Source organism: Rhea pennata, chromosome 1, assembly GCF_028389875.1.
Source record: "Rhea pennata isolate bPtePen1 chromosome 1, bPtePen1.pri, whole genome shotgun sequence".
Taxonomy (NCBI): Eukaryota; Metazoa; Chordata; class Aves; order Rheiformes; family Rheidae; genus Rhea; species Rhea pennata.
The window spans coordinates 70,009,515-70,028,699 of NC_084663.1; the positions used below are offsets into that span (position 1 = coordinate 70,009,515).

Sequence of the window (19,185 nt, forward strand, 5' to 3'; positions counted from 1 at the left end):
AATAACCGTATTTTAACCCTAATAAGCATTTTAAAAAGAGATTAACAAGATACTGTCAGCTCTAAAGCAATTCCATTCCTCCGCTAAGTTCCCTGATTAATCACATGCAGGGAAAACAATGCACTTTCAGGGGGGAAAAAGAGCGTGTATTGACTGCTTCTGCCAGCCGTGTTTTCTTGACACAAGCCAACATCAATCAATCTCTTCACTCAAAGTGCAATTTTTACCATCTCCATGTGGAACAAATTAATGAGTCTCCATTAAAAAAAAAATCGTATTTTATCAGGTACAGAGCAGTAACAGACTTCAGGATACACAATGCTGCTTTTTATATATTAAAAAAAAAAAAGCTGAGACATTTTTGTCTTACTGTAAGACAAAAAAACCCTTCTTTTCAAATATACTGTACTGGCTTCAACTGACATAAAACACAAGTTTATAAAGCCAGAGCTTTTTTGTTTTGTTTTTTGGGTTTTTCTTTCTCCTCCTCCTTTATGCTTCTGCCAGCACTGAATTTAGTGTTAATTAAACTGCTGATCTGGCACATACAGTAGCAATCCTGCAGCGATGTAGCTGCACTGGTGGCTGGCAACGCGAGCACGAACGGCCCCTGCCTCCGCACGGGGGGCTCGAAGAGCAGCCGCGGCCACACCAGGTACCGAGACAGCGTCTCTCTGACTGCCTCCGCACCCGAGCACCCGCCAGTGTCGGAGGCCGTGGCTGAGCCCCGAACCCAGAAATAAAGTGCGGCCCTCCTTTGATAAAATAAGAGAGTTTTGCAGGGGTAGAAGAGTTCTGAAGCATGACCCTGCTCCTCCAAGCTGCCTTCTCTAAAATAAAATTATATATGAAAATGACTGCATAGTAGAAGTGTTTTGGTCAATAAGCTTCTACTGGCAGCAGACGTTTATCATATAAATATGTAGAAACCAAAGCACAAGCCCAGTGCTCCCACTAACATCTTGATGGCTAACGAACTGGGGAGGAGGTAGGCGCTAGAAGTTGCCTGTAGGCTAGACCAAGGGAAAGCAGGCCAAGAGTCAGCCAGGTTTCCTATCCACTCTCTAATTTACTGAGACCTTTACTAGGAACCCCAAGTTTTTGCATAAAATTATAAGAACAGTTAATGTCATCATGTGATGGAGGTTCATTGAAGGGTCAGGATCAAACAAAAAAGAAAAATAGAGAAAAAGTCCCAAACAATCTCCAATACACAAGTAGCAAGTACTGGTTTCTAGAAAGCCTGCTTCTATTCTTCTCCCAACTTGTTTATACAACCTATATCTGAATACCTATCTGTACGTCAGCAGGGCCAACTGCTCTAAGTCACATAGGTCACCTCTCACCAGGTGAAACCACAGCACTAGAGAGGAAACTCCAGGGATATCCCAGAGCCCATCCAAGCCCATTTCCTTTAGATTTTATACTTTTTTGGCAAACAGCACCCAGATAATCTCTGGTGTCAGCTCTCTTGACAATGTGAAACTTGCACTGTAAAGAGCCCACTGCCAGATGGATTCAATCTGAAGCACAACTATGAACAGCTGCTGCTAATTGCACACTTGTAAAGTGAACTCATTCATCACAAAATATTTCAAAAGAACAAACTGAAACAGAACAAATGAATTTGCAGAAGTACTGTAGGTGCAATGATACCCTTGCAGAATGTGCCAGTAAGTAAAAAACAAAAAACACAAATAGCAGCATAAATCTTGCCATTTTTGTAAATGCTGGCTCTACTCTATTAACTGTAGCTCCAAATTCTCAAAAATCCAGGAAGGGAGCTTGAATAGGGTGTTAGAAGATATATTTAATTATCTCCTTAGTGAAGGTGATTTTATCTAAGTGAGCCACTAAAGGGAGCTGACACTATCTCAGTTGTGTTGGTTCTCCAACTCAGCAAGGAGTCCTGTCCATTCTGCAAGGGTGCCAGGACCCACTCCACTTCCAAATACTGCAAGAGCCCCCAGTGCTATTAGCAAGTTTTCATCTTCCTCTTTGATCCTCAACTATTGCTGCAGTCAAGAGCAAGGCAACCTTGGAAGTGTTCAGCCTCACCTATGAAACCACCAGGAATTACTATTCCCATTTAGGAGATGGAGAACTGACACAGAACTGAGAAACTCATTCTCATTCCCTGCCCTCCCCCCTTTTTTTAAAACAGGAATTGAGTAGCAAAACTAAACCTTTTAATTTCACTGTATTTGTCCTGGTTGGTGGATCATCTCTGAGAGACACAATTTTCCCTAAAATACTTCCTGGAAGTTTTATGTACGATGCACACATTAGGAGCAAGGGTAATACACAGGGAAGAAAGCGCTCCAAGAGCTGCTTCAGGTGGCAATTCATTCTTACTAGTTTCATTGGGTTTTCTAGCGGCAAGAGGGAAAGTACAGATCAGAAAAGTGGGATTTATATTTTGCTGAAAAGCGTAACATTTCACTAGTGTCTTGCTTACTAGTTTTTGCTTCTCACCCTAGGAGCAATACTAGAAATTTAAAATAAATAAAATTTCCAGGACCTTCTTGAAGGCAACTCACTATGTAGAAGTGATGTTTATAATGTCCAAGACAGCCTTCTGCCGTTCAGCTCATTTTTGGGGGAGCGGGCGACCGCCGCCAGGGCGCGGGCTCTGCAGCAGGGCCGCGCGATGGGCACGACTGCGTCACGGGTAAGAAGCAAGCCCGGCGGCGCGGGCGCCCGGGCTCGCACACCCGCCGCGAGGGCTATTCATCACCACAGCAACCTCCGCAAACAGAGGTGGAGGCCAAGGCAAACAGTCCCGCGGGTTTGGGAGGAAGGCGGACGCCGGGAGGCTGCTCGGCTTGCTTTTAGGTAACCAGGTCTCACGTGCCAGCTTGATTTTCAGCAGCCCAGCACGCACGCCCAGAGCAGAGAACGGACACGCTTCCGCATTCAATGAAAAAAATTCTGCTACACCTTGAGTTAAAAGGACACCAGAGGAGACTAATTTAGAAATCTTTCTAGCTAAGGGCCGGGCAAATGCCGTCTTTCATTACACATAGGTACCGTCAGTCGCCCCACCTTCCCTGCACCCTTCCCTATACACTAGGAATGCAATCTGCATTTTATTTTGCAATCTGCAAAATAAACACCCCACCTGTGAACAAAAAAACAAGCCTGTTTAGCTGCTGCAGGCAGCAGACCATTTCCCGTACTACAGTCTCTCCTGCTCCTCCCCTTCCCTTTCTCTCCCACCGCCCCTTTTCTTCACCTCCTCTTTCACTCCACAGGAGCTTAATGATTTTGGATAACCTGGCTGAGACAGTAAAATAACCGTGAACTCAGCATAAATCAGAAGAACGGTGTCTCTTCGCTCCCCGGATCCGGACCGAACAGAGCAAAACCATTCCCCGAGTCACTTGAGAGACGAGAGGATGATCATTGAGACCTCTGCAGCTACCCAGCAGCAGGAAAGCCACCGTCCATAACGACACTCGGCCAGCAACACGGCTTTTGCTCGTGGCACCCACCCCGCACGCGATGACAGCGCTCCCGACACCCGGACCTCCGTACTCTACCAAGGACAAATCCTCCCCCCGCCACCAGCGAGCAGCTAGGTCTCTTGGTGGGAGAACGCCCTCTCTGTCTTTTGGGTTTAAAAGATAGAGCAATCAAGCATTTTGAAACACAGAATTAGAAAACAATGGCTTTTAGGGATTTTATTTTTTTTAAACACAAGCTAAGGTGATAGGAGCAGATAACAGTAATTTTGTCAGAGGTTAACTCCATTTACTCCCATCAAGGGAAAAAAGATTAGATTTTGCTACAACGAAACCACCAGAAATACTCATCTAGCCCTAGTGACTCCATGGATCTAAGAAAAATTTATGCAAACAAGACCATATCTTGATTTGTTTTTTTTTTTATTTGTTTAAATCCACAGTTTAAGCTAATCTTTAGTTTCAAAACGTCCATTGATAGCTGATCATTAGTCACTTGCAGGCTTATGTTGGTTTGCAATTTTGTGGGGTGAAGTGGGGAAGGAAGTTCATTTACCTGATTCTACAATATTTGCACCGGCCAATCACTTCAATATAATACTGCCTTCACACCAAAGGATGCCTGTAATTAAGGAAAAGTACTATGTAAATACAAAAACCAGCAAACAATTCTGTATGTGAGAACTCAGGTTACAGATAGAGTTTAAAACTGCAATTTCAGAAGAACATACTGTGCTTGCAAGTAGCAGACCAGAACATAGCAGGATTTAAAGCAAAGTGCAAAACATCATCTAACCCCAGCTTCAGGGCAATCTCTAGGTACAGTGCACTTCAAGGTCCATGCCCATGGTATTACTACAACTCTCTCAAAAGCAGAAAAACTGCATTTGAACTCATGCACATTTATACGTGCAAGAACAAGGATGCGACAACAGGGGAAATGAACCCATCAAATCGGGCACATTCACCACACAGGGCGATTTATGTCACGGCACCGTCACTACTTGACATGATAAACAGGCGTTGGCTGACTTGATCGTTATTTGTACAATGAATTTTCGGTGCACCTTCCTGATGATCTTAGTTTCTGAAAGAAGCCTCTGCGTACAATCAGAGATACTTTCCCAGCCCGCTGAAGGTGCGCAAAGGTTTTTTTTTTTTTTTTTTTCCTGCTCCCCTCCATGCTGGCATTCAAAGTTGTGACAGCCTGTCACCACAGGTACGACAGGCAGCAAGAAGTCTCAAATCTGGGGCATTCCCGACCAAGATATAGATACATTTCTATTGAGATGGAAGAGAATAATTTTATCTACCCAAAACAATGAGGCTTTTGTAAGTCTGGGGTCTCTTAACTTCTAATAACTGAAAATGCTTACTAGTGAGAAAACACTCATACACCCAAGAGATAACAGTTTTAAATAAAAACACGCTGCTTAATTACTACCTTACCTTCCCTATTTCTGTGCACCTAGAAAAAAAAATGCATCAATTTTAACAACTTTTTCCTCAAAAGCTGCCAGAGATAGCACTGAAGCTGATCCGTTATTTAAGCCCTGGGGCTCGGAGCTCCCCGGCAGTGTGAAGCACCCGCATACGCCTTCAAGCAACCCCCGGGAGCAGCTGCTGTGCTTGGACTGAAGCAGGAGGAACAGTGGCAAGTGAAGGATGTGAACTGAAGGGCAGGTGTCGCTTGCAACCTGCAAAAACACAGTGGACACTTTTCCATAGCGCAAAACGGGCTATTCCAAACTTTCCATTACTGAAAACATACCTAGTTTTAGCCAGTCTCTTAAACCGTTGAACCTTGAAATATGTCATCAAGTTCCTTGTTCGGTCTTTGCTTCCTCCAGCGTAAAGCCAGAATTAAACTGTAAATTACACTGCCCTGAAAAATTATCAGCCTCTGCTGCCAATCATGCTAGCAGGTACAGCTCCACGCTCGCGCCTGAACGTGCTAACGAGAACACTGTTATCAACGGGTTAAAAATCTGAGGGACTCGGACAAGAGCCCTGGGCTTATCTTTCCCTTCTCATACCCACCCTTACAAGGAGCTCCCTGTATCATCTCAAGTAGGTAACTTTAAGTGGTTTTGCTTAAAGCCCCAATCGCGAAATCTGACACTCATAGAATGATCCAGTATCCGATGCTGAGTTGTATCGTCCGGATGCTTTAGGAGGACTCCCTCCACAAACACAGGGTCTCCTTCACCCCAACTGAGCTGCGCAGAGGGGTATGAACGATTAGCTATAGCGAAGGGCACATTTATTTTCAGCATCGAACATGTTTTGCAGACCAGGCTGCATCTCATCAGCAGTAATTCCTTAGTGCAACACTAGGACCACAGCGCTCAGCCCAGCACGGCAGCGTCTTAAGCAAAGCAGGGTGTTACGAGGTGCAAGGCAGCGCCCCACACATTTGCTCACACAGAATCGCAGCATCCCAGCTGCTCGAAGAAGCAGATTTTTTTTTTTTTCCCTGATGAAACAATAGCAATCGCAGATGGGAGAACTGACTGGAAATCACGCTCCCCATCCAATAAGTAAATAAATAAATAAAGTGCTAGCCATTACGTTTTGCAGAGGGGATATAACTACTGTTGAACTGAAGATAGACATGAGAGGTCAAAACACGCATACTCTTTTCTTTACATATCATCTTCGAAAGGCAGCTGGGCATGAAGTTAGTTTGTCTGCGCACACCCACACAGCGCTTTTTTTTTTTAAAAAAAAAGGAGCTACATAAAAGGCTTTGGAGAGTTTCATTTTCCGTTCAGCTGGAGAGAGGGTGTACAAGCGCACGCGCACACACGCGGTCATTTTTAATCATCCCTGTGCTGCCAAAAGCCAGTCACTACTGCTGTTATCAGAGCCCCACAGCTTGGATTTTCAGACCACGCAGCGTTAAGGCACCGGGGTATGAAACCGCTCTCTGATTAAAAAAAGCTCTCTGATACTATCTAGTGCAACGTACCTACTGCTCCAGATGGAAAGTTTGGTCTCACCAGGAAGTTACTCATTTGCGGGAGGGAGGGGAAAGAAAAGTCCGTAAACACACAAACAAATAGGAAGGATCTCCTAAGATTAGCTGGCAACCTGGACCAGCCCCCTTTCCTCTAAGCTCACCAGTCAGCCTTCTGGAAAAACAAGGCAGGCAATCAAATCTCTGCAACCTGAAGCTCGCAGTTTGCTAGAAGTTGCCCGTTATTAAAGGTCGGGCGAGGGAGAAGGGGAGCGGCGGCGTTCACGTGCCACTCACCAGCGACCACTTATGCAGATGCCATGTGCCTAGGATAGGAACCGCAGCCTAGGTAGATGCCGTCCCTTCCACTGCTTGATCCGGCTCAAGGGGCTGACATCTCCTCTCCAGAGGCGCTTTGAAGGGGGGGCTGCCCAAAAGGAAATTTTTCACTGGAAAAATAGAAAAGAAGCAGGTTCAGTTTTGAAATTCCACTGAATGCTGCCAGTTAGACTCGCTAAGGACTAACATCTAAAATCTGATTTCTCTTTACTGTAAGAGAGGAGGAGATTTCCAGCTGGAGATCATCTGCCGCTTTCAGATGTGAAATTCCTAAAATACCAATAGCATCCAAAAGAATTCATATGTACAGACAGGAGCCGCGCGGTCTGGATACCTGCACAATGCCCATCCAGAGCCCTGCTGGCAAAGGCAGTTTTGGCTGGATCTCCCCTCTAAGAGGTGTCATCCACCATCGCACCCCTTCCACAGCCATTTAAGAATAAATCCAATTAAAAGCAACTTAGAAGTACAGATCAGTTTGATATAACAGCGAGCAGAGAATTAGGAAGAAGCAATAACAAGTCAATACAGTAAAAGAGCAAGCAGCAATAGGTGATTCAGTCTATCTGAATTGATTTGATAGTTCAATATTCATATATGAAGTGTTATATTAAGCTACTACGTATAGTCAACATTATCAAAGTGCTTACTAAGACAATCAGATTACAGAAGTGGTTTACCTGGTGACCAACTAGTTTTGTCAAAAACTTAAAATTCCAATATTTTAAGAGAACGTAGACAATGTTTATTCACCAGGAAATCTAAGTTGAGGAAATTCCAACACATACTGAGGCAGTATGGAATAACATTTCCCAGCCACTAGCATGTGTTCACTGCCCTTAAGCAAGACACTTCACCTCTTCATGCCCATTTTCTCCCTTGAAAAAAACATGCATAATGGTATCAACCTTCTTAATGAAATACTATGAGTGCAAATGGTGAAGCGCACTGGTGAGAGCGAGGTACTACTGCTAGCACATTCAACACCTGCCAGTAGAGTGGGTCAGTAAAAGAGGGCTGCTGTTGATTTCAGAAGAACCAAGATCAAACTGAAAAAACAACATGCCAAAAGAGCTGCCGGAGAAATCATGGGGAGACCTTTGTGTGTGTGTGTGTCTCAAACAAAAAAGCAAGAGGGTAGACTCAGCCACCCGAGGATACGGCAAAGAGGAAAAAGGGGTACAGTAGAAAGTTACCTCCAAACCAAACAGGCTAATCTATAAAGGTCCGAGACAGGGGAATAGGCTTAGCTATAACATATGTATACATACACACAAGCATGCACGCATATTAAAAAGACAGAAAAAGACCACACCTCCTTTCCAATAGTAATTTGTGGTCTCTGTAGCTTCTTACGTAAAATTTAATTTTATTGAGCAATGTGGAGGAGTTAAAGAATTCTAAGGAAAGAAAGCTCCAAATACTAGTGTATTCATTGTTTTAAAGCTTCTCAGCTCCAATATTTGTGACAGATGTTGAGATCCTGCTTTGAAAGCCAACAAAAAATAGTCCTCCCTACCAAAAAAACCCAAAAAACAAAAAACACAGATTTCACTGCTGAGTCCCACCACAACTCCTTGCTAACACGATTTCACTGTTTGCAGCCCTGGACATGAATACAGTTAACGAATAATGACTGTGCAAATGAAATATCAGATAATGATGGGAGGTGGAGGGAAATAATTGTGTGGGAGGCTCAGATTGGATTTGGCATCAATTAGAAAAATTGATGCTTTCTTAATTACAGGAAAAAGGCTCTGCTAGAAAGATAAGAAACACTGTGATCAGTATTTTACTTTTTGTATTTAAACGTATGGAAGTGGAAAGTTGGAGAGGTTTTTTTTTAATATAGCATTTTCTCACAAATTACTTCTTAATACGTGTGCAAACCTTCACCTCACTTCAAAGTTGTTACAGCAGAGATTTATTCAGATAGCATATATTTCTGCTTTTATCATCCTCTGGGTATATTACTTGCTACAAGGTACAAGATAATTTTCATTTCTCTTCTGGTTAAGAGCTCAAGTCAATAGGCGTTAAGGCCACTCAGGGAATCAGTCCAATAACCTATCAACATCACTCAAGATCCTCTCTAATTGGTCCCACTGAATATGTTATCAAAAGAGGGCACTAGAGATTTCTCCCAGTTTGATTAAAGCTGCACAGCACAAGCTTCATTCCCTGCTCTTATTCATAATTTCAGAAGCTTGAACCAAATTCTCACGCGCAAGAAATGGCTAATAAACCCACATGAAATGTACTGCCCTCACTACTCCTTTAGCTAGTAAGCCAAAGTAGCTTAATAATATCCCTAAAAAAATTAAAGCACAAATGAAAAGAGTATCTTGCCACAAAGCTCACATGCCATTCTTGAGCTACTGAATAAAGAAATATTCCTTATAACCATGGATATTTTACTACTACTCTATACTTCTATAGCTCTTCTCCATTAGTATCAACAAGCATACAAGTCACTTACATGATCATTTCTACAATGAGATATAACCACTTCTGAATAAATACTAATTTATGAACATTGCTTACTATCCTACAGTTTACATATACCATTTATATTGTTCATTTTTTTCCACCAGCAGATATCGAATAGTGTTTGGAACATTAAATTATATTACCTGTCTAAATTTGCAGATGTGATTTACAAAGGGAAAGCACAAGTATACAAGACAGAATTTATCCAGGAAATAGGAACTGTGATACTTAATCTTGCAAAATGACCAAGAGATAATTTAAAGGTATCTACAAAGAACAGCATCTGAGCCAAAAGACTGTTTGTATGGTTTTGTAAAGAGGGGACGGAATGTTCTTTTCCAAAGAACCACAAAACAAACTTCCTGAACCAATGTGAATTTTATTTTTGCTTGTATTTAATCCAAGTAAGTGCAGCCTAGCCAGGCTTACTTCATCAGAGAGAGAGAAAAAAAAAATTAATGTGCCATTGCCTTGTCTTAAAAAAGCGCACACACCCCAACAGTGAGTAAAAGAAGTGGCTACCTGAGCAGATCTAGCACCACTGCTGCTCTGTGAAATTAATACTAGACTAGAAGGTTTTTTTTAAATCCATTATTTTTTAGTCATTTATCCATAATGTTCTGAGCAGTTGTAATCAACTCATTTCTTCTCTGTGCCAGCCCACTGATGCACCCTAGGAGATCTGCAAAGTGAGAACGTGGAGGTAAGAAACACAGCATGCTCATGTGGTAAGGAAGCAAAAGAAAGAACTTCATGTCATCAGACGCTGATTTGCTTCACATGTTATTTGTTCCTAATCACGTACATATGTCCTCTAGCAAGCAAAACTAACTTCAGCTCAGCGTTTACTTTCTTTTACCTTGCAGAAACTGATAGGTACGTCCATAGGGAAAAGCAGCTTTGCAAGGCAAAGAGGAAAGCATTACTGCTAAGATCAAAAAGTCCAGATCATTTAGTCTGATGTCAAGCCTATTTAGCAATAGTAATGGATAAAAAACAATTTTTGACATATGCTCTCCAGTAGGTGAGAACACCAAGCCCCAGACAATGGGGGAAAAAAAAGAAAAGAAAAAAGAAAAAAGAAAAGATGTCTAATTCTACAACAGTTCTGTTTATATGTGGCAATTGTGAAGGTTTCTTTACTTTTCTTTGTGGACTATTCAGTGGGAAGCTACTTCCAGAAACACTACAATTTTTCCCACTGATACACGACAAGCATATTTACCATACATATACATAAACATCCATCTCTCTTTGGAGTCTCATGGGCTAAGACGCTTGATCATTCTGCTAGGAATGGGCAGAATGCCAGAAGAGCTGGAATCTCCACAAAAATCATACATTAAGAAAAAGACATTTGCTAAAATATTCAACAAAAGTATCATTTCAAAATTCTGTACTACAGTCCCACTGTAAAAAAGCCACCCTAAGTGAACCAATGAAATACCCCCCAGAACAAGGAAGGAGATTAGGGGGGGAAGCTTTCATAAGAAGAGTAAAAAAGCCTGATGAAAGGGTAATAGAGGAACTTTAATAATTCAAGCCCCTGCTGCAAAAATGTTTCACGTTACTTATGCTGGTAACAAAGTTTCTTAAATCTGAGTCAAATTTCTGAAAGCTGTCCGTCCTGAGTGCTGCAGAAGTTCAAAACTGCTATCCTGCCTAATTATTTTTATTTCTACCGCCCTTTGAACTCTTTTACCTTCTTTGGTCTGCCTGTACTTTCATGCCAGATTTAGTTTACGAATAGCTCACTGTTAGATGATTTTAGAGCCTGTTTACTTGTCAGTATTTCCTTGTTTATTTTCTCCGATTTGCCAGCTTGGGCTTCTCGTGCGGTGAACAATGAAGTCTGTTTTACTTTCAGGTTCCTCCTGCCACAATGTTTGCGTTTCAAGCTCTGCAAGGAGCAGGTTTACTCATCTGAAAACAAATTTTGCCATTTTTTATTTTCATTTGAAAACAAGAAATAAATTATAGTAGGCTTAGGTTTAAGTTTTTTTTCAAAAAATCAAATTAGGTCTATTTCTGAAGTTCAGCGTGCAAAAACTGTCAAATATTTTCATATACAAACTCTTAAGCCTCCCTAGCTTCGAAAGGCAAACCTTGGTAATATTCCTAAACTTACCCTTTCTAAATTTAAATAAAGGTAAATTAAGAGTCTTAGGTGGTTAAGTCTCAGTTCTCCTGAAATCAATGGGCACTTGGTCTTATATTTCAGTGGAGCCAGGTTTTCTTGTTAGTGCTTCAAAAGACAAATCTCTCTCCCATACGTGTATACAGCAAACAAACAAAACTCACAGCAGCATATTTTTTAGGAAGTTCAAATTATTTTCTTCAAATACCACTGCAGACTTTAAAAAGAGGCACATGCAGAGTGATTGCGATGGGGAACATACACACAGATGTTCATATCTGGAACATAAATTCCCCATCCACTCCTGGTAGGATTGTGAAATGCTCTTAAAAATCGTATCGACTCTCAGACCTTCAACAAGGACTGAGGCAGCTTAAAAGATTCACAGGAAGCATCACATGGGGGACTGGAAAGGGTCTCCTACGTTGCAACTGTCCTTTTTGCTTTTCGGAAGAGAGCAAGGGGGTGCAGGAAAGGAAAGTGTCTTTGCAGGTGATCTGAACGTGTTCAGCGCACAGCTGCTCAAGCCTTGACTCCCAGATTTACTGTGTTTGATGTGACTGGGAGAGCATATTAAATACTGATCCACAGCAGAGAGATTTTCCTTATGGCAAAAGCGCCTCTCAGATCCCTGTTTCACCATGCAGAGAGTTTGCGTTTTATCTGTACCATCCAGAAACATTTTACCATCTTTTATCCTACTATTGGCTTACAATGGGACACTATTCACCACAGGTTTAAGAGCAGTGGACAGGCAACTCTGCTAATTCTTCAAGCTGACCTTTTTGCTTAATTTTCAGTTCAGCAAAGAAAGAAAAAAAAAAGAGAGATAATTATCCTCAGAAGCAGAGAAACCACATGGATGTGCACAGACTGGCAAAGCAGGTCATCCATCCTTTTCGTATCTCGCCACTAAAGCCTAGGAAGAGCAAGACCCACCAAAATAACTGCAGTCCTGGAAAGTGAACTTTCCAGGCTGCCTCCTATCAAGTCTTTCCTTTCCAGCTTTCTCGGAAATGAGGGACAAACCAATCCAGGCAACTGCTCCCCTATACCCTGAAGAGTGATGTTCCTTTAGATTATTTTAGAAAGGCAAAGTGTGCTGTATGAATTACCAACATTCATCCTTAAACTTAACAAACAGAGCAACTTATTTAGTGAATCTGCTAAAATTGCCTTGTATAAATTGATTATATCACACTTGTTTTGTGAGCCTTTAGCAATTTGGAGGAAGGAAAAACCGAAAGACTAAAAGGAAACCCCTTCAAAAAGAAAAGGATGAGGAAGCAGCATGAAGGAGCACTGGGTAAATAGACACTTAAGAAAACTCAGCCAGAAGGTGAATTATTGAACATTCATTTCAACAGACTGTATAAATTCAGAACTTTCTAATTACTGGCCCTTCCTGAACTTGATCCTTCCTAATTTTGCCACCACACTGTGAAATTGCATCATCAGGAAGGTCCTGAATCTTTTCTGTATATCAAGCAAGGCGCAAACACAGGTCAGGCAGCCTTCTGAAATTACCTCTTCAAGTGAAAGCACACAGGCTTCCACATCCATATATCCACAGAGTTCTTCTCTATGGCCAGACACTAATAGGAGTTATTTTAAGCATGTATTGTAATAAATCAGTTTTAGTGCCAGTTATTTAATCTTGATAGCTGAGAAGCAGAGGGTTTTTCTCCATCATGACATAATCAGAAGTTGGTTCCAAGCTATACAGCGACTCAGATACAGAAAACATTTCTCTCAAGCACAGATATAGCACACCGTATGAATGACCTCTGAAACATCTAAAACTTTTCATCAAGCTCCTATCAGTCTTTCACATGCAAGTTCATCAACTCACGTTGTTTATACTTAATAATATAAGCAGATACTCTTCCTCAGTATGTGCTACCCTTTCCCTGAGAATCACAACCAGATACAATATCCAGGTGTTTAGATGCCAAGATTTTTGATTCCCCTCCCTGTTTCTCAAACACATTTTTTACTTATTTCTGTAAATTTACCCCTCATTAGAATCACTATATTAGAGCTAATCTAGTCCACTGGGGTCAAAGCATTGCTCCTTACAAGTGAAGTCTTCCAGTCCCTTCTGATACTGCCCATCAATGTAATAAGGCTTCTGCTCTCAGTAAAAGCAACCTGCTATGCAACTCAACAGCTAATGATTCTTTCTAATCCATCATTAGTACTGACCACAGTTTTGTAACTCATTATCATCTTCCATATGACCTCCACTTTATGAATTAATGGCTTATCAGAATTTGATGTTCTTCACTGCATCCTGTTGCAAGTTAGATCACCCTAAAAATCAATAAAACTATGAAAAGCAAGATATATAATATCTTTTATTAGTCCAGTTAAAAAAAAAAAAAAAAAAAAAAAAAAAAAAAAAGAAGAAGAAGAAGAAGAAAAAAGAAAGAAAGAAAGAAAAAGAAAACATGAACCAGCTTTCAAGCCAGCTATCATGTCTAACAAAAAAGCAGCAAAATGGCAAAACATAATCTTTCCAATAGAACAAAAGCACTAATCCCTATTAAAAAAAAATAAAAAATAGACGACAGTAAACACATTTTTATTGAATTTACCAGTACCACTTCACTTCCTCTATTGCTAGTTCTCACTGCATTAATACACATCAGCAGGAGCAATGTAATCCAGAGCAGGACTCTGGCCATACCAGAGCTCTCAATACTTTGGAGGGCAGGAGCTTCAGGAGTCTCTGGGCTAGACAATTCTCCTCAGGGCCTACAAGGAGTGATAAATTGTTGCAAGCCAAGGTTCCCTAGCACTGCTTCCTGTATGTAACAGCTGGTACCAAATGATGCCTAGGAATCTGTAAGAAGCCTCGTAAGGGGCAATTATAAAGTAGTACTGCTTTAATAAATTTCTCTCCAATGGCTCCCTAGCCTGAGCTAAAAATCAGCTAGGAATCAGGTCCCGTTTCCAGAAACAAACAACAAAAACTCAATCACTATTTACCTCTGTAAAGGTTTTCTTGCTAGTGTTTCTTTTACTGAAGCCTATCAAAAGTCCTGGTTTCAGTAATGCCTTGAAGTAATGCCCTTCTACAAGCTAACATACTGTACAAAGAGAAAATCCTCATGTTTAAAACATTCAAAGTGTCACCTTCCAACTTTTCTAAGCATCTCCCTTCTTCTGTTTTACAATTCAGGAATAAAAGGGTTTGTCCTTGATCTTATCCCTGTTTTGTCCTGTTTTAATCTGCATTATCATTTGTCCCCCTACTAAGGGGCGGGTCCTGCAACACAGCATGTAAGTGCAGAAGACTAACTGATATTCCAGGCTTTACACCAAAAGGATTTACACCAAAGCAAAATCCACACACACTAACTTATAATTAAAAAAAAAAAAAAAAAAAAAAAAAAAAAAAGTTAATTCCCTCCCTCCTCCAAACACACACACACACACCCCACAAATCTAAAAACCTTACTTATATGGACACCTTTCCCTGGCTCTAATAAGCTATTTGCATATCCCTTCTATTTCCATACTATTTTTGCCTGAAGATTACAACCAAAACACAATAACCTAAAGCAACACTGCTAGATACAGTCATAGCCACACAGAATACAGGCATAATGAATAGTAGTGTGTGTATCCAGAAACTAAACACTTGAAAGTTGGGCAACAGCTAGGCCATCAAGTTCCCTTACAATGCCTGAAAGTTTGTCTTGCCAATATCAACACGGTATTTTAATTGTGTTTATTTTTGTTCAGCGCATAAAGTCATGTATTATCCTTACCAATGCTTTAATGCACTAAAACATAAAATCCCTCTGAATAAATGGTTCTTAATTCAGTGTTTCACCATTTTAAATCTTACTGCCTGAATTCTACTGTGGAAAGATAAATAGATAAAAAGCAGAAACCCATTTTTAAATCTTTTAAAATAATATTCATTACCTTGTTACTTTATGAATTCAGAGCTGCTTTTCTGACTTATGTGGCCATAAAATCTTGCTCACACTGCTAAATCCAAAAAAAAAAAAAAAAAAAAAAAAAACACAAAAAACCCCACCCCAAATCCAAAAACCATAAAATAGAATCAGACAGGCAACCAAAAACCCCACTCAAACTAGTAAAAAAAAAAACGCAGCTAAAAATTGTGTTCACTGCAGGTCAGAAGACGTTATACAAAAACTCTGCATGGAGCAATAAACTTGGGGCCAAAATACCACACTAGAAAAAGGAGGTTGTAATGGAAGGGCTGGCAATATCAGGTACCGCAAAATGCATCTCCTACATATACTACGAGGTTCAGAACAAAAGCAGTAAGTGTTTGCTGTGTTCAGGACAGATTTAGTTCAAACCCAAGAAGCACCTAAGTGAAACTTCTTAATTTCTTCTTCTCTTCCTCACAGTCCTGCTTCCCTTCCACAGAAGTTTTGCCTTATATCATGGATAGGACAACTCTAGGATAACATACCTGGAGTAGAGGATAATATATCTGGAACACTGTATGTAGGATAACACACCTGGAGTAGGGCAATTCTACATCCTTGTGATCTGCAGAGGACAATACATTGTCCCAAACTGCAGCTGCCCTATTGGCAGTATGGAAACAAGATCTTCCGTTTGTGGAGGGGGGATAAACAGCTCAGTTGAACTGAGTGAAGCTGTGACCATGCTAGCAAATGCCAAATTTTAAATTCTTTCTAAATCTGCAGGCTTACCTCTAAATACAGAAAAAAAAATGCACGTGTGAATTTTAATTAAATGTCAACATCTGTATCACTGCAATCTATTAAGTGCCTAATAAACCACTGCATAATTTATTCACAGAATTGTGCTCAGCAACCTATTCAGAAGCCTTTCCAGAGGCAGAGGGCAAACAGTTGCTTAGCAAACTTCTGAACCTCTGTCAAGGCAAAAGACATCAAAGCAGAGAAAAGGGGAAAATTTCTCCTTGGAAGTTTCATTTCTTTGAGACATTTAAAAAAAAAAAAAAAAAAAAAAAAAAAAGCACACACACAAAGGAGAGGAAAGAGACCCTCCCCTTTTAAGCCTAGTGAGCAAAGCAATATTTACCAGTCTAACTGGAAATCAACCTTTATCAGTTGTTTGCAGGAGAGTCAAGGAGGTGAGCAACTCGAGAAGTCTCTGCAGTATGTCAGGTAAGGTACTGCATTATTTACGTAGTCCAGGCAGCGTTGATTGTAACTTAAAAACACTTTGTGCACTGTTATTAGAGTTTAATAATAAATCCTCAGTGTGACCACAGTATCCCTCCACTTGCCAGGAAGAAATAAAGACTGCTCAAATGAAAAGGAGGGATGTTGAGGCACAACATGACAGGACAGGATGGAAAAAAAAAAAAAAAAAAAAAAAAAAAAAAAAAAAAAAAAAAAAAAAGAAGGATGGATTGAAAGGAAGCAGTTTCATTTTACAGGAGGCTCAAAACACTGTTGTCACTATAGCACCATACCACAAAAAAGCTGAAACGCGAACCAGTTACTTCAGGTTATGCATCCAGGACACAGAACAATGAAATACATAAGTTCTGTCAGTGGAGTACACCCAGCACACACCATGCAAAATCTTCTATGAGCTGTTTTAATCAAGGGCCAAATGAAGAAATAAATGATGGCCTGTAAAACCAAAGTGTTCAGAAAAAGGACCAAAAGCTCATGCTGTCTTTCACAGCTCCAGAGAGTTAAAATCTAATTTAATGCAAAGGAATGTACTGTGGATGTCTATTTGCACATGAATTTTTCTCTGAGACATCAATAGGGCCAAACACCAATAGGTCCTTCAGAAGCAGCAATAGAGGGATGCCTTGATATTGTTCAAGAGCCCAATATCGGCTTGACAAAGACAACTTTGTTCCATGGTGTCTGGTCCCAAGACAAACAGAGTACTAGGACTTCTTAGCACAAGACTAATATAAGCGCCAAGCAAGAAAAAATAAAGTGTGAGTGTGTGTGTGAGAGCGTGCATGTGCATCTTCATCAGATGTTTCTGAGGAAAACCATTTTGATTTACAAGCAGTAAACCTAAAGATTAAAAACTAACACCTGTTTTATTAAAATACGGACTTCCTCAGTAGATTAAGTGTGCAGAAGATGAAGTATAGCATTCTGCATGGCTTCCAATTTAAGAGTTCCTAGTGGAGGATTAAAATCAACTGAAGAGTACATCAAAAAACATATAAACAGCTACTCTATTTTCTTGATCATTTTTGCCACTTATTTTTGTCCTCTCCTAGCATACAAAAACATACATTATGACAATTTTGTTTTTAATATTATTATTACTATTAAAGTTGTAAATAGCACCATTTGATCAAAACAATTGATTTTTCACATGCTAAAACAGGCTATCCGATGAGCATTCAACCTACTGGTCTTTGAGAAAAATAAACAGCATTCAGTGAATTACTGTAAGTCTAGCTCCAATCTAAAAATGATTATGTTAACTGTAAACTTATTTACAGAATTGTGAATGTAAAATCTATTTAAATTTTAAGAGGAAAAAAGTAACAATCTGCTAGAAAAAGATCTAATGATCCATCCTAGCTTTAAACTCCACAGTTCTATGATTTCTGCTTCCTTTCTCCCCCATGGGATTAAATTTAATTAAGATTAATTTGATTTACTGGCTCTCTAGGAATTGGACAAACATAACTAATATATTAGGCTGAAAATTTGATCTTTGATTAAAGGACTCAGGCAATTCTATTGAGACTTTCAAATCTTTAAAAAAGTTAATCATCACGGTAAGTGTTGGGGGTTCAGACTCTTGGCTCTTTAACATGAACATGCTAACCTCTTTTCCTGCCCAAAAGAAAGCAAAAATGCAGCAGTCTCCAATTTTCTGCAAAGAATTAGCAGAATAATAGCTAAACGTACAGTGAAAAGACTCTTTGTCTTGAAAGCCATAAACGCATCTTTCTGCATAAAAGATGACTGTGTTAACTGGAGCACTGCTTATTCTATTGCACTAAATATTACCTCAGGACCTCAACCAACCATGAGATGGCAAGGCTACATGCCAATTTATTAAGTTATTTCAGAAAATGACACTCGGGCCAGGATTTCCAAGTTCTAAATCTTTCATTTTAAGAAGCAAATGTAGATGCAGGCTGACTTCAAGTGCAGTGCCAGAATGAAGATAAAGCACTCCATCTGTATACGTATCTTTTATTCAAGATTAAGGTAGCTGTTCCTCTGCCAGAAGGCATATTCCATCTATAGTGTAAAATACCCAAATATTTGTCTGTGACATCTTTAAGTTTTATCACACATAGCATAAAACACAGCATAAAACAACCAGGCAAATATGTGCTTAGTAAAGATGCTGGGCAAGTGACTTCACAAGTCCCAGTGATTTACCATTGTGAAAGTCGTGAGATTAATATACTCCACAGTCTGTGGAGCAAATATTAGAACAAATTCTCTCAGGAAAACTAGGCAAGAGGAAGCTATATTTACAGAAATAGGAATTTAAGTCACTTGGTCAATTTTTTATGACAATATTGGCAATAGTGGGATGGCTGCTGAAGAAGAGACGAAGAAAAAATGAAAAATTGACCACAGTGTTGTCAAAATGCAGCTGGGAATTTTAATATGCACCTTTTTTCTGTTTCTACAATGAATAGCAGTAGTGTGACGAAGCTTGATCCCCCAAAGGCTATAGACTTAAATGAAACGCCCAGAAACGATGCCTGGTTTTAGAACCCAGAGTGCAAAACCAAATACGACGGGCATCGCTAATATGCATCTTTTACTTTTTAACCTGTCTATCTGCAAAAATACTGCAACAGA

The 19,185-nt window shown here is 40.1% G+C and overlaps 1 protein-coding gene across 8 annotated transcripts in view; it reads right to left on the bottom strand.

Moving 5' to 3' along the window:
• The window catches only part of EPS8 (EGFR pathway substrate 8, signaling adaptor), a 139,299-nt gene that overhangs the window by 98,327 nt on the left and 21,787 nt on the right, over positions 1-19,185 (bottom strand). For 3 of the 8 annotated variants that reach the window (XM_062591213.1, XM_062591153.1, XM_062591163.1), the window contains exons 2-3: positions 6,721-6,872; positions 4,021-4,086 (exon numbers count right to left, since the gene is read on the bottom strand). The exons of 2 other annotated variants lie outside the window; for them this stretch is intronic. The gene's annotated coding sequence lies outside the window, so the exon portion shown is untranslated. The remainder of the gene's footprint in view (positions 1-4,020; positions 4,087-6,720; positions 6,873-19,185) is intronic. 3 more of the 8 variants (XM_062591179.1, XM_062591189.1, XM_062591171.1) reach the window with 2 other exon arrangements.